Source organism: Anolis sagrei, chromosome 2, assembly GCF_037176765.1.
Source record: "Anolis sagrei isolate rAnoSag1 chromosome 2, rAnoSag1.mat, whole genome shotgun sequence".
In the NCBI taxonomy this organism is placed as follows: Eukaryota; Metazoa; Chordata; class Lepidosauria; order Squamata; family Dactyloidae; genus Anolis; species Anolis sagrei.
Window position 1 is genome coordinate 145,945,887 of NC_090022.1, and position 12,315 is coordinate 145,958,201.

Here is a 12,315-nt window from a genome sequence, read left to right on the forward strand (position 1 = left end):
CCACAAGATCCTACAGTTATACTATGCATCTCTTCACTCCCTAGATTGAAATGATTTGCCATGTTTCTCTTCTGTATTTATTGTTTCAAACATTATGTAATTACAACTGTCTTAATGTGTAAATAAAAGAATCATGTATAGTATCTTTGTGTTTTATTTTATCTCTGTATAGTGACCGTAGCATCTCTCGAATTTGCAGAAGTAAAATCAATATGTCTTCCTGCTGGAGTTTTTGAAGTAGACAGAAATCAATAAATCATGTATCATAACATCTTTACAATCCACTGTGAGTTAACCTCAGACTACGTGTTTTTCAACTTTTCCACAGCATCCACAAATCTGGCTACCTATAACGAATTTATGTTGGAAAAACTGTACAGCATTAGATAAATTTCAATTTTTTACTTAGTTCCATAAGCAGAGAATGCTAGGTAAAGAGTGATAGAGCCTATTCTATCGAACATACAAATCATGGGAGGAATTGATAGGTCTTCCTGATGCTGCGTAGCTGATGGGAATTGCTGTATAAAACCATTACGAAGGCCACAGCTTTCACACTTTCCTACAGTACAAAAAGTACTGTATATACGTGGCTGTCATTCCTGATATAATACTTTCCTGGGGAGAACTAAACAAGTACAGGGTGAGGCAGCATAACTTCCTTTTTTCAAAACATCATAAAACCCATTGTATGAATTAATTTTTTTATATAATGTAGGCACATACCTAAAGTTTTGTTTTACGTAGTTTTGAAGATTAAATTAAGTAGGTGATGTCCCCCATTCTCCATACACTGAGTAAACTGATTTCTGTCGTTTGTCATTACTCTTGCCAGCATAGCAGGCGTTATGTTGGCAATTTCTTCCTGGATGTTGGTCTTCAAATCTTGTAGGGTCCTTTGACGGTTCACATAAACATGGGATTTCAAAAAAACCCATAGGAAAAAAATCACAAGGGGCCAAATCTGGAGAGCGGGCCAGCCACTCCAAATCCGCTCGAAAAGTATTCAATGAAGGCATTGCTTGATGCCACCAATAAAAAAACCTGTCAACTGGAAATAATGGTTGGAATCCTGTTGGGGATGACAACTCTCAAATTGTCTTTCTCTAGAGAACAGCCTGAAACTTATGGTTCTGTATCCTCAGATATTCCTACATACTTTTAAAAAGATACCCTCATATGCAGAACACTTAAATAACCATGTTTGGAATATATTGATAGATTAAATGATGTAAAGTCATATGTTTTGGTAATTTGATTTTTTAAGGTCTGCAATTTTTACTGTTTTTATTACACTTATTTAGCGGGGAGTTAGAAATAAGCTCCACTGAACTCTGTGGGACTTCTATTTTTTATTCTTTTTTCATACTTCACATTTATATCCAATATAATAGCTAAAAACCATTACATTCACAGACATAAAACTAATTTGAAAACAACATAAGACAAATATGGTATCAAAACCAATTTAAAATTGGAAAACCGAGAGTAGCACAGCAGCAGGAAGCCAGTACCTTGATTAAAACAGACATCTGTCCTTCATGCTTCTTGAACTGAAATACCCTCACTCATTTCTGGAGACAAGAGACGGGGCCTTCTCAGTAATTGCCCCTTGGCTATGGAACTCCCTTCCTAATAAGATCAGGTCAGCCCTCTCCCTCTTGTCCTTTAGAAGGATAATAAAAATGTGGCTGTAGGACCGAGCCTTTGGGACTGTGCAATGAGGCAGCGATAGGAACCCTTAGTATGCCAACCAAATTTGATATGGTTGTTGAGACATTTTTAACTAGAGGATTTTAACGTCAAGGTAAGTTATTTTAATGCTTTTGTATATGTATGGTCTAGTATGTTTCAGCATTGAATGTTTGCCGTTTATATGTTGTGCTTCGCCCTGAGTCCCCTTCGGGGTGAGAAGTGCAGAATATAAATGCTTTAAATAAATAAATAATATTGAGTGATGTTGAAAGGACGTTAAACAGGGTGTGTGCAATCTTCACTCTTTTTTAACCCAACACCCTCAAAGCAAATGGCTGCTCAATTTCCAACCAAAAACCAATTTCAAGAAAGAGACTTAGAAAAGAAAAAGTAAGTAACATCCACCACAGGGCTATGGTACATGAAACCCTCAAGTTGTTTAACTTGACCAATGGTGAAAGATGATGGGAGCAGGAGTCCTATAAAAATTTGCAGGATTACATGCTTCCCTATCCTTAATCTGCATCATAGTTTAGGAAAAGCCATTCTGAATTCTCTGCTTCATGATGTTCTTGCCTACCATGATGTCAGCACAGATGAAAAAACTTAAGGACCTGAATTCATTGGACAAATTGTCTGATACGGGGAGAGAACGTCTTTGAGACATGAGAGTTTGAGGCTGGAAAAACTTTGAAGAGTAAAACCAGAAGCTTTTGAAGGGAGAATCTGGGGAGGTACCCAAGGTATGTACTTACCCAGTTTTGATGAACGAGTTTCAAGTTGTTCAATATGATGATGTGGACACACTCCTTGTACAGGTAATGCTAATCATTTTTTTCTTTTAGATCAATGTCCATTCTGGCTAACTTTTAAAATAATTTTATGTGTAAAAGAAAATGTGTGTACATAATTTTAGATTTCTGAGGATTTTGGATGCTGGCATTCCAAATAAGGGATGCTCAACCTGTAGTCCTCTAAGTACAACAATAGCAATTCTCATCACAAGTCATCAGGGTCCTGCTCTGAGCAGAAAAGCAAACTCAACAGCAGCGCTCTAAGAAAGACAGGTATGGTGTCACAGTGTGCATCTACATTGTAAAATTAATGCAGTTTGATGACACTTTAATGGCTATTGTTCCATGCTATGGAATTATGGGAGTTTGCAGTTTTTCAAGCCCTTTGGTTATTTTCTAAATTGTAATCCCATCTTTCTCCTGATGAAGCATATCTGGACTTCAGTAAGGCCTTCGAGAAGGTCCCCCATGACCTTCTGGTAAACCAACTAATCCAATGTGGGCTAGGCAAAACTATGGTGAGGTGGATCTGTAATTGTTTAAGCAGATGAACCCAGAGGGTGATTCTCATCAATGCTTTCTCTTCATCTTGGAAAGAAGTGACGAGCGGAGTGCCGCAGGGTTCCGTCCTGTTCAGGATCTTTATTAATGATTTAGATGAAGGGTTAGAAGGCATGATCATCAAGTATGCAGATGACACCAAATTGGGAGGGATAGCCAATACTCCAGAGGACAGGAGTAGAATTCAAAACAATCTTGACAGATTAGAGCAGGGGTCCTCAAACTAAGGCCCGGGGGCCGGATGCGGCCCTCCAAGGTCATTTACCCGGCCCTCGCTCAGGGTCAACCTAACTTTGAAATGACTTGAAAGCACACAACAATCCTATCTCATCAGCCAAAAGCAGGCCCACACTTCCTATTGAAATATTAATAAGTTTATATTTGTTAAAATTGTTCTTCATTTTAATTATTGTATTGTTTTTAAGTGTTGCATTACAAGTAAGATATGTGCAGTGTGCATAGGAATTCATTTATGTTTTTTTCAAATTATAATCCAGCCCTCCAACAGTTTGAGGGACTGTGACTTGGCCCTCTGTTTAAAAAGTTTGTGGACCCCTGGATTAGAGAGATGGGCCAAAACTAACAAAATGAAGTTCAACAGTGACAAATGCAAGATACTCCACTTAGGCAGAAAAAATGAAATGCAAAGATACAGAATGGGGGACGCCTGGCTCGAGAGCAGTACGTGAGAAAAAGATCTTGAGGTCCTCATGGACAACAAGTTAAACATGAGCCAACAATGTCATGTGGCACCAAAAAATGCCAATGGGATTTTGGCCTGCATCAATAGGAGTCTAGTGTCTAAGTCAAGGGAAGTCATGCTCCCCCTCTGTTCTGCCTTGGTTAGGCCACACCTGGAATATTGTGCCCAATTCTGGGCACCACAATGGAAGGGAGATGTTGACAAGCTGGAATGTGTCCAGAGGAGGGCGACTAAAATTATCAAGGGTCTGGAGAACAAGCCCTATGAAGAACAGCTTCAAGAGCTGGGCATGTTTAGCCTGAAGAAGAGAAGGCTGAGAGGAGACATGATAGCCAGGTATAAATATGTGTGAGGAAGTCATAGGGAGGAGGGAACAACCTTCCTTTCACTACCCTGGAGACTAGGAAGCGGAAGAATGCCTTCAAACTACAAGAAAGGAGATTCCATCTGAACATGAGGAAGAACTTCCTAACTGTGAGAGCTGTTCAGCAGTGGAACTCTCTGCCCCAGAGTGTGGTGGAGGCTCCTTCTTTGGAGGCTTTTAAACAGAGGCTGGGTGGCCATCTGTCGGGGTGCTTTGAATGCAATTTTCCTGCTTCTTGGCAGGGGTTTGGACTGGATGGCCCAGGAGGTCTCTTCCAACTCTATGATTCTATGAAGGAACTCTATACAAATTAAAAGCAGAGCAAAAGCATGTAAATATTCATTTAAAAATAAAAAAAAACATTTAAGTATTTTGTGTCACAAAGCATACAGATTAAAATACATTCAAAAACAAGACTACACAGCATCAGCCCTAACCCTAACCCAAATCCCATTCACACCATTACCAGCAGCTTTCCCCTCATCATATTTTATTTACGTATTTACATTACTCTTCTCTGACAAAGAGCACTGGCGCCTTGCTAAAGTCCAAGATTCCATAGCATTAAGTCATGACAGTTAAAGTGGAGTCAAAGTGCACTTATTCTACCATGTAGATGCACCCATAGTTGGAGCACAAGTAGGAATAATCTGAACCATGGGGCCTGGTCAGCACAGTCTATGTTGAGGAATACTGGAAGCTGCAGTCTAACAATATCCTGACAAAGTTGCGACTGTGATGAGAATAAAAATGGGGAAGGCCACATACACTGTCTTGAGAACCTCGACAGAAAGAAAGAATATGAATGTAAAATGCCAATAAATTATTAAAAATAAATGCATGTTCTGTTCCCTTGAAAATGTGTTAGGCCTCAAACAACCCGAGGCAGCACCACGGTTGCCATGGAAATCATGCAGTCCTGAGCTGAACCAGAAGTGGATGCTGAAATCGGTTGAAAATGTAAACCGGGATCTCTCAAACATTAATCTTAGAATTGCTTGGTTAACGGGAAATTAACCATAGCATTCTCAACCAGCATCAGGAACATGCAGGCAAAGCAAATCCTTATCCACATCCTATTAACACCCTGTTCATTTATTTTTATCAATGTCTTCTGCAGTATTTCTTCTTGTTTTGAGAGATTTCAATAGCAGCATACTGATCGAAATGAAAAATGGGGTTTGACTGTATAAGTGATTGCTTTGGGCTCCAGTCCTATACTTTCAATCATATATTTTCTTATCTCGAAATACTTATTTTGCACATAGTCCACTTTTTTTGCCTATGTGGGACCCAAGGTGGGTTAACACATGGTTAAAACTATACTAAAGTCATCCAACCCTAGAGGAGCCCCCGGGGTTGCAATGGGTTAAACCCTTGTCCTGGTAGGACTGCTGACTGAAAGGTGGTTCAAATCCGAGGAGCTGGGTGAGCTCCCATCTGTCAGCTCCAGCTTCTCATGTGGGGACATGAGAGAAGTCTCTCACAGGATGATAACACATCCAGGCATTCCCTGGGCAACATCTTTGCAGACGGCCAGTTATCTCACACCGGAAGCAACTTGAAGTTTCTCAAGTTGCTCCTGATACAAAAAAAAACAACAATAAAATTAAACCCTATGATGATAAAAAGGTAAATCACAAATAAACTCAAGATATTAAAATATCACTAATATCAACAGCCCAACATCTTTAAAATATATTATAATTAAAAATATGCTTGCCTGAACTCAGTTGAACTGGTGTTAACATGCATAAGATGGCTCTGTTTGTTACTGAGATTTGAAATAAAAGCAGCCATGAATCTTAAAGACCCTCACAATTTAGGCAATGATAAACTCATTAGTTTTTTTTAGAGCAAAGCAGATTCTTGATATTGGCTGGGGTTTGAATCCAGGATACCCATGGATACTAAAATATATGGATGCTCAAGTATCTATTATGTTCAATGGCATAATATAATGGTATCCATAATACAGGGTTAGTCAAAATGAATAGGCCAATAAGATATACAATTAATTTTCTTATTGGCCTATTCATTTTGACTAACCCTGTATATAAAATGACAAAATAAAGGCTTTGGGGGTTTAGTTTTGAACATTTCATGTCAAAATCCGTGGATCCAAAATGGGTGGACTAATACTAGATTCTTGCTTTGGTTGCAATTGATTGGCTTGGCTACCTTTCTGGAAAATGGAGTAGACTGCTTCCCGAATATTTAATTAAATTTACATTGAACAACAGAAACATGTCCAAATGCTTGAGGATCCTATAGAAAATAAAACCAGGACTTTTTAAAATAACTGTGCCTGGATTTACATTGTCATATAAGGCAGTTTGGACCTGCATTATATGGTCAGTGTAGACAAGACATGGACAAACTTCGATCCTCCAGGTATTTTGGACTTCAACTCCCACAATTCCTAACAGTATCGGCTATTAGGAATTGTGAGAGTTGAAGTCCAAAACACCTGGAGGGCCGAAGTTTGCCCATGCCTGGTGTAGACCCATATAATGCAGTCCTAAACTGCCTTATATGGTCAATATACTGACCATATCATGCAGGTCCAAACTGTTTAATATGGGTCTACATACTGACCCAATAATTCAGTCTCAAACTGTCTTATATGGGTCTAATACTGACCCAATAATGCAGTTCGAAATTGTCATATATGGATCTAATACTGACCATATAATGCAGTCCCAAACTGTCTTATACGGGTCTACATACTGATCATATAATGCAGGTCCAAACAACCTTATACGGGTCTACTGACTGGATATATAATGCAGTTCCAAACTGTCTTTTATGGGTCCACATAATGACCATATCATGCAGGTCCAAACTGTTTAATATGGGTCTACATACTGACCATATAATGCAGTCTCAAACTGTCTTATATGGGTCTAATATTGACCCAATAATGAAGTTCCAAATTGTCTTATATGGATCTAATACTGACCATATAATGCAGTCCCAAACTGTATGGGTCCACATACTTACCATATAATGCAGGTCCAAAATGTTTTATAAGGTCTACATACTGACCATATAAAGCAGTCCCAAACGGCCTTGTATGGGTCTACATATTGACTATATAATGCAGTACCAAACTTTTTCATATGGGTCTACATACTGACAATTTAAAGCAGTTCCAAACTGCCTTATATGGGTCTACATACTATATAATGCAGGTCCAAATTGTTTCATATGGGCCAACATACGACCATATAATGCAACCATTTTATATGGGTCTACATACTGACCATACAATGCAGTCCCAAACTGTTTTATATGGGTCTCCACACTGCCTATATTGCAGTGGAGACCCTGCCTCAGTAATCATGTCAAAATAATATCCTTTCAATCAATAAACTTGAAATATGCAGGAAAAAAAGAGACAAACTCACCTGCCAAGGGGATTGGAGAGAAAACACTACACTTTCAGCAACCCATTCCAAGAAGAGGATAGAGATGCGCTGGGCCAGCTTGTGGCACATTTTGGGGAAAGGAATGAAAATAGGTTGCCTTCTCCACCCCAGGAGGAGGAAAGTGGGGTCCACTCAGTGCCCATCTCTGGGTCACAAAGGTCTCGAGTCGCTTCTGATGGCTTACAGAAAGGTTTGCCAAAACAAACAATTTTTTAAAAAGCCCTGGTGGAACCAAGAGGCGCTGCGTGTTCAGACGAGACGAGAGGAAACCCGTGTCGCGCCGCTGGGGGGCGCCCTGGGCCCTCCCTCCGCAGGCCACAGTGGCAGAGCCCTGGAGGCGGCACGTGCCCCGACGGGAGCCCTCCAGTGGGCGAAGCGATCCCTCTCTCTCTCTCTCTGTGCATACCATAACAAACTGTCCCTGACAGTCCCGCGCAGGGAGTCCAGGAAGGAAGAGCCCTCTGAACTCGCCCCACGTGCTCCCTTCTGGAGCGAGCCCGGGCCGGAGAGGGTTAACCCCGGCGGAGGGATCTCCCTCTCTCTCTCTCGCTCTCTCTCTCCCAGCGTGCACTGAGGCTCCGCACAGGACGCCTCGCGCACTTCCCCTCGCGCCGTTTCTGCGTATCCTTCCGAGGCCCAATGAGCGCCCTCTCTTCCCTCCCCCTGGCAGCCCCCCCTCCCCGCCGCGAGGAAGAGGGGGGTCACGACACCGCGCGTGGGCCTCGCCGGGCCCCTTCACGGGCTTGAGAGGGGCCGCCAAGGAGAGAGCCAGAGCGAGTCCCTCACTCCCTCTTCTTTTTTTTTTTTTTTTTAGCACGGGAGGGAGGGAGGGAGGAGGGAAGGAGGGAGGGAGGCGAAGCAAACCCGGAGCTGGCCCAGCAGGACCTACTTTCCTCTCTGAAAATGGCCGCCTCGGTGAACACTTTCCGTTCAGTTTCGTGAAGCCCTGGGTTGTGTGTGAGGGAGGGAGGGGGAGGCGAGGAAGCGGGGAAAGAAGCAGGGAAAGGCGGCCGGGCGGCGATGCTTCTCTGAGGGCCTCCTTCCTCGCCCGGAGCGGAGGATTAGGGCGCCAGGGGAGGAGGAGGAGGAGGAAGAGGTGAGAAGTTGAACAAAAAAATAATAATACCGAAGGGACCGGGAAGGGAAGGGAAGGCAGGAGGCCGGAAGGGAAGGGGCGAGCGGGGGAGGACGGCGGCCCCTCAAGCAGAGGCCTTCCGCGGCGGAAAGAAAGGGGAGCCAGTGGAGGGAGGGAGGGAGGATCATCCTGAGAAGCCGAGGCTCCGTCCAGGCAGGGCGGGAGAGGAGGACAAGGCCCTCCGCGGCCTTCCCTTCCCTCCCCATCCCTCCCTTTGCTTTTGGGCCTCCGTTTGGGGGCGCACAAAGGAGGCCCGAGGCTGAAATCCGTACCAACCAGGGCCCGAGAAGGAGGAGGAGGCCTCCGTCGTCGTCGTCGGGATCAAAGGCAACCCCGGGGCTGGCTCCCTTTGTGTGCCGTCCCACCGGCCTGGCCTTATTTTGGAAGCGACAGAGCTCGACTCAGCCCCCCACCCGCCTTTTGCCTCCCACAGCCTCGGATATTGGGATTTAGCATCCTCCCCAAACCTAGTGCCTCTCTGTTTCGGGTTTTTTTTTTTTTTTTGTCTTCAGCTCCTGCTTGTTTTTCTACCTTCCTTTCTTTCCCAGAGGCTGTCAATAAAAACCCCCACCACCTTTTTTTTTAAAGGAGGGAACAAATGCACACCCTTCCTATTTCTGGAATTTTTTGGATAATGATTTCTGCTGGATCTTGCCGATGGATTTTGCCGGGTGAGGATTTCTGGATCGCCTTGTAGAAGACAGGTAAGGATTCCTTGTTGTTGTTTTCCTTTTCTCGTGTATCTAAAACAACCTGGGCCCTTCCACACAGCCCTATATCCCAGAATATCAAGGCAGAAAATCCTATCTGCTTTGAACTGGAATATATGGCAGTGTGGGCTCAGATAACCCAGTTCAAAGCAGATATTGTGCCATTTTCTTGGCAAGATTTGTTCAGAGGGGGTTTGCTATTGCCTTCCTCTGAGACTTAGGGTCCTTCTAAACAGTCATATAACCCAGAATATCAAGGCAGAAAATTTCACAATATATGCCTTGAACTGGAATATGTGACAGTGTGGATTCAGATAACCCACTTCAAAGCAGATATTGTGGGGTTTTCTGTGTGGAAGGGCCCTCAGTGTCCTCCTTTTACAGCGGGCATCGAAACCGTGTTGATTTTATATAGTATTCAAGCGAGGGGAAATACATTGTGCAAAAGCTGATCAGGAAGGTTGGGTGAATGAGGGCTGCCGAGAGGGAAAAAACCCCCCTGTAAATATTTTCCCAAATTGACCAAGGGCTCTATTTGTTCTATTTCCTTCTTTAATAACCAGCAGAAGTGGGGAAAGGATTTATTCTTTTTGCATCCTTCCCGTTGAGTGTAATTGTGTATTTCTACATGGAGGGTTTCTTAATTTCTTCCCCTTGGCCTAGCAGATAGGAATCCAGAGGAGACTGTAGTTGGCCCTTTTCTCATTGTAACATACAAAGGAGGAGGGGGGATGGGTTGGAAGGGAAGTGTTAGTTAACAACTCATTAGAGGTTTGAAGCCATTCACCCCACCCCCTCCAAGTGAGATTCATATCCACAATGGACTCCCTCCTCCATACATTTCTTTTCAGCCCCATTTAAAACCGGTGCGGAGAGGCAAAGGTATCTTAATAAACAGGCCTATATTACAAGCAGGCAGGCAGTTTTATAATACGGCCGTTTTAGTCCGTGCAAATGGACGATACCCAGCCTTGAGATGTTGTGTCTTCCACTGAATACGAGTACCCTCCTGCCACCCGTTATTGTTGTTGATTTTAAGATTTTTTTTTTTGTAAAAATAAGATTGTTTACCCTGTCCCCTAGAATTAGCAGTGGTTAAGTCAAATGGCTTACTGCCTCATGAGCACACACTTTTCCCAAAGCGAATCCGCCCCTGAGGCAAGGCCTACTTTTGCCTAGCAGCCCTCCGGAGATCAGCTCAGCCTGCATTGGATTATGGAGGAGTCCAAAGGGATTTGCTCCAGGGAGAAGGGGCTGGGGGTTGGGGAAGAGAATTGTATTGGTATTTTCTTTCTCTCCAAGCCAGCATTCTCTTAGATGCTTGGTTATGTTGCTACAGTTTGGTGTGTGAGTGTGTGTATCTACTGTATCTCCTTGTCAAGCTGCTGAAATCCATAGTCTTGGTGTAGGTTGCTGTAAAAGCACTTCCAGACATGAGCCACTAGAATGAGGAACTCAACTTCATACTCAACAGAATTGCACAGATCTAATCTTTTTTTGGAAGGGGGGGGGTGTCTCATATTGAGCATTGTGCCTCAATTAAATAAACATCTCTCCTTTCTGGCTATTATCCTCTGGGAGTGTATTGGCCACACCTGTTGCACTCTGTGTATCAGTTAACTCTCACAGTTGGATTTTCAACCTCTGAAGGAAAAAAAAAGGCATGGAAAGGAAAATCTCTTCTTGTCTTGACAGTGGGGGAGACAGCAGCTGAATAGCAACTGGTTTTGTGGATGGCAATGTGGTATGCGTGTGTCTGTACCCATTCTTGTATGTGTCCTTCATAAGATATGCTTTGTCTTACGATAAGGAACAGAGCTCACCTGTGGTTGTCCTGGATGATGCAAGTGCTGTTTTCAAATCCCATTACTGACATAACTATTTTTGGAGAACAGTTGTACCAGGGATTGCTGGATCCTTGACCTTTCATGCACACAGAGATTTCCAAAGAGGTATTCATTGTGTAATGTACCAAAAAAGCACCTTTGTTGTTGCCAAGTGATGGTGTTACCTCTGACAGCTTCTCATATTTTCCTGCCCAAGTGATGACCATACATCTACATTGTGTATTGCTTCAGTGCAAGGTTTGGCCAGATAACATCCAGTGGAATCCTAGGTTCGTGTTTTAGTGAGACACTGCAGTTTTCTGGCAAGGAATTCAAAATGCTCCTTTCTGAACTGTAGATTGTAGGGTTTCATAGGGTGTTGCCATGGCAATTAGTGGAATCATAGCACTATAACTGTGCAATGTGATAGGGTCACTGGTCATGTTAGATATAGAACTCTTGCTGTCTTCTGCTCTGGTACTGTTCGTACTCCAAAAATACACTTCATTATCCTGTTATCATCGAACACTTGTGAAATGAATTTAATACTGCTCAAGAACTTCTTCAGATCTTTTGATTTCCTTGTCATTTTTAGATTGTTATGACTTGGGGAAGAGAACAAAGCACTCGGCTTTATTCCTACCATTTTACACCAAAATAAATGTGAAAACAGTAAATATTTAATGCAGGGCTGGAGAACATTGATTTATGGCTCCTGTAGATGTTGTTGAATTAGCAGTTCTATTATTCTGATCAACTGGACATGTTGGATCAAGGTAGCTGTAGTCATTGTCTAACACAGGGGTCCTCAAACTAAGGCCCGAGGGCCGGATACAGCCCTCCAAGGTCATTTATCAGGCCCTCGCTTAGGGCCAACCTAAGTCTGAAATGACTTGAAAGCATACAATAACAACAACAACAATCCTATCTCATCAGCCAAAAGCAGCCCCACACTTCCCCATTACAATACCAATAAGTTTATATTTGTTAAAATTGTTCTTCATTTTGATTATTGTATTGTTTTTAAGTGTTTTTGCACTACAAATAAGATATGTGCAGTGTGCATAGGAATTCATTCATATTTTTTTCAAATTAT

At 42.7% G+C, this 12,315-nt stretch overlaps 1 protein-coding gene across 4 annotated transcripts in view; it reads left to right on the top strand.

Moving 5' to 3' along the window:
* Positions 1-8,369: 8,369 nt before the first annotated feature.
* KMT2D (lysine methyltransferase 2D) overlaps positions 8,370-12,315 on the top strand; it is a 132,736-nt gene continuing 128,790 nt past the window's right edge. For all 4 annotated transcript variants that reach the window (XM_060763910.2, XM_060763911.2, XM_060763914.2 and 1 more), the window contains exons 1-2: positions 8,370-8,644; positions 9,272-9,387. The gene's annotated coding sequence lies outside the window, so the exon portion shown is untranslated. The remainder of the gene's footprint in view (positions 8,645-9,271; positions 9,388-12,315) is intronic.